Source organism: Solanum tuberosum, unplaced genomic scaffold (assembly GCF_000226075.1).
Source record: "Solanum tuberosum cultivar DM 1-3 516 R44 unplaced genomic scaffold, SolTub_3.0 scf00086, whole genome shotgun sequence".
In the NCBI taxonomy this organism is placed as follows: domain Eukaryota; kingdom Viridiplantae; phylum Streptophyta; class Magnoliopsida; order Solanales; family Solanaceae; genus Solanum; species Solanum tuberosum.
This window is the reverse complement of record NW_006239010.1, coordinates 896,365-900,166: the sequence shown is the minus strand read 5'-3', so window position 1 is coordinate 900,166 and position 3,802 is coordinate 896,365. Positions and strand designations below refer to the sequence as shown.

The following is a 3,802-nucleotide window of genomic DNA, read 5'->3' as shown; positions in this document are numbered from 1 at the left end:
AGCCACATCGACCATATGTCACATGGGCAGAATGTAGTTGTCTTCATTGATAGCAGCCAAAAATCTCGGGTGTACGTATGGTATTCTTAGAATTCATGTACATTAGCTGTTTACTGCAGGAACAGGCCGTATAATCCATTTCTGGTATAGATCTTTGTAGACTTTTAATAAAGTCCCTATGTGAGCATATATAAGTCAGCAAACAGTAAAATGTGAATTTGACAGATGTATATTGTAGGACAAACATATATTTTATTTACTTATCATCATCAAAAGTATACTCGAAAAACAGAACACAGATACAAGTAATTATTAGTACACGCATAAGCAAGCAATAACAAAGTGTTTCATGTCCATTGTCAATTGTTATTGGAACCCACACTAGATTATCTGATGGGAAAAAGTGACAGACTGGTGATGTTCTTGGTAATATACCGAGCACTCGGAAGGATACATGGGATGCACTCCATTGAGAGGTATCCAAGTGACCAACAACAATTGCTTCAACTCTATCACCATTTGCATCATTCCTTAATTCAACCTTCAACACCTTGCTTTTGCTGATTGTGTAATGACAGAAGAAAACCGTGTAAGCACAAGGCATGGTACGGCACACCACCGTCTAAGGAGCATCCAAAATAGTATAGTTTTGAGGATGATTCAGGGGAGTAGTTGAGTACTCTTCTGAAAAATCATGAGTCATTATGGTGGTGAGAGCTTTGATTTGGGTTTTTTCTCCCATAATTCCATGCACAAAATTGAGCATTGCCTCCACGGATGTGGCACAATACTTTGTCTCTCCCTTTATGGGTGAATCTTCACATACTCTTAATGTTTCTTCCATGGATTTTGCTTGTGGAGAGTCTTTCGAGAAAGTTAGTATTTAAGACTAAAAGAGGATTGAGTGAAAATTAAATTACCAGCAGAATTAGGGATACTAGGCTAATTCTCTATTATTGTTTGTGTGTACAAATATGTTTGTTCTAAAATTGTGTTGTAGTACTGTACTACTCTTAATTGATATAATATTTCCACATAGTATGAACAATCTCCTCACGTTGAGCATGCATTTCTCGAAAAATACAACATATATTGATCCAGCTTTAGTTAAATATAAAAAGGGATAATGCATAAATAACCCCCGAAAACTTCTGACAGAACGGAGAGCGATTGCCACCGCCCGACTTCTGTTGAGAATAGTCTACACTTGCTAGTCCTAGCCCTTTTACTCTCCCTCTCACATTTCTTAACTTTCTCTTCCTCAATCTGCTGGTCATGAGTCATCAATCTGGAGATTTCTATCTCCTTAATCAACATAGCAGTCCAACATTCCTTAACCACAGTCTCGAAAACTCCTGAAAAAACTTACTTATACAGGCCCTTGAGTCGGACACTATTGATGGAACATACTTAGAGAGTTGAGTAAAATTAAGAGAATACTCCTTCACAGTCATGTTACCTTGCTTCAGACTAATACACTCCTATACCTAGGCTTCCCTTAGCTCAAGTGGAAAGAATCTATCCAGAAATGTTGTCACAAACTTATTCCAGTCCACTGGGCCTGCATCAACACCCCTATCTTCCTTCATTGTTTGTACCAAACCTTAGCAACTCCATTAAACTGGTAAGCAGCTAAGTCTGCACTCTAAACTGGAGAAACACCCATAATCTGCGTAACCTTCTGGATGTCATCAATGAATTCCTGCGGATCCTCCTCTACCCTAGAGCAATAGAATTCAGGTGGATTCATTCAAGTAAAATCCCGGACCCTTGCTGCTGCTGTATTTCCATTTGGGTTAACCTGAGCAACAACTTGTTGATTTGACCTAAGAAGTCATAGCCTGAGCTAGCACCTAGAAAGCAGCCCAGAACTCGGCATGAGAGACTTGTTCATTCAAAGGGTGTGTTGGAGTTGGTGGTGCTTGCTGGTTTCCATTTGCGTTTCTTCTTCTATAAACTCTTCTAGGAGGCATAATTCTGTAAACGCGTAGAGCACAAGCTAGAAGGAGGTTAGATAGAGTTCACACTCTTTCGCACGATAAGAATCATGAAAGAAGAGAAATATTTTCTAAAACGTTTCATAGCCTCTCATTCATAAGTGTGGCGCGCTTCACACCTATGAATAAGACTCTACTTAACGCGACTTTCAGACATCCTAGGACACTTTAAACCCGAGGCTCTCATATCAATTTTGTCACAATCCGAGACTACCCCTAGTCGTAACACGGTTCTTAGAGTCACCAGTGACCCTAAGCTAACCATGGTCTGTCTTGACACTAAGATTCATACATACAATAACTGAATATAATTGTTGTGGAAGCTAAACTGAGATAAATCTAAAACAACTGAATAGTATAATAGAAATCGGTTGAACAAACCATAAAGCTGAAACTACTGTCTGACTGTCTAAAAACCTTTACTAAGATGAGTTGTTGGGACAAGCCCGCAACTAACTCTAATTGTCTGAAACTGAAAAATTAACATAAAGAAATAACAATAGCTCTTGTCCTCGAAAGATGAGGACTTACCAAGCTCAACTGCTGAGATGATACGAAAATCATACTAACCATGAGATAGATACCGAGGGTCTGAACCTATATTATAAAACAACATGGCATAATAGAGTATGCCGTCAGTACTTTGAATGTACTGAATATATGAGATAAACATAATAATCTAACAAGTTGAACATGATAAATCTAAGATGCTAAACTGAATATAAAACTGAAATTAATAAGCTGATGCAATGACCAAGTAATAAGCATGTAACTAATCAACACTGTGCTGACTAAACTGGAATACAATGTCATCAAATATCTGAGATTGAATTGCGGGAGATACTATTAACCGACTTTATTCCACTTGAGCTAAATGGAGTCCAACCTATACCTTAGCTAGAAAGGTGCTCTGTACTTTACCAGGCTAAGAACATTGTCTAACGTGGATCCACTAAGATGATGTCCAAAAAGGACTAAGGTGTCGGTCCTAGTCTGATAGGTGACCCTTAAAATCTATGTTGGCGCATAATTTTGAGACTTAAAAATTGCTACTAAAGGTCTCAATCCTAACAGACGGGTGAACCTCGATCTCTACGTCCGCTCGGTGCTAAGTTATACCCCCAACTGGATAATTCAATTATACTAAAATCTGAGACTGAAACAATAAATGCTTTATCTAAAAGCATCATATACATATGGAACTGCCGCTCGGTGCTAAGTTATACTCCCAACTGGATAACTCAATTATACTAAAATCTGAGACTGAAACAATAAATGCTTTATCTGAAAGCATCATATACATATGGAATTGAAAGATTGACGGTACAACTGATCATAACAAATTAATTATGTCATCCCCAATAAAACATGTAATTTAAGCAACGCACTTTCAAGGACATGAATTTTCCCTATTCTGAATGCTTACGAAAATAACCATATAAGAATATTGAATTTTAGGTTAAGACATGTATTCATGGGCTATTCATGAAGAAAAATTGAAATAAGATGCAATTCATGCTTTTCATATGAACCCTAAGTTATGTAGAATTTGATTAACTAAAGAATAAGGTTTTCCTTGGAATTTAATGGATGAAAAGATATTCATCAATGAAATCTCAGATGCCTGGAATGGGAAACCTTGCTAAATTTTACGAATTCTTGGAGAAAAGCTTTGGACTTGGATCTTTTATAGCTTGAACTTGAGAAACCCTTCTATGGAGTTCTTGGATATGAAATTTTTTGTAACTTATGAAATCTAATTGACTTAGGCTTTTGGGGAAGTTAATATTCATGGGTCAGGGTTA

At 37.3% G+C, this 3,802-nt stretch overlaps 1 pseudogene; it reads right to left on the bottom strand.

Moving 5' to 3' along the window:
• Window positions 1-256: 256 nt before the first annotated feature.
• LOC102580498 (BURP domain-containing protein 3-like) lies at window positions 257-883 on the bottom strand (annotated as a pseudogene).
• Between the last annotated feature and the right edge of the window lie 2,919 nt (window positions 884-3,802).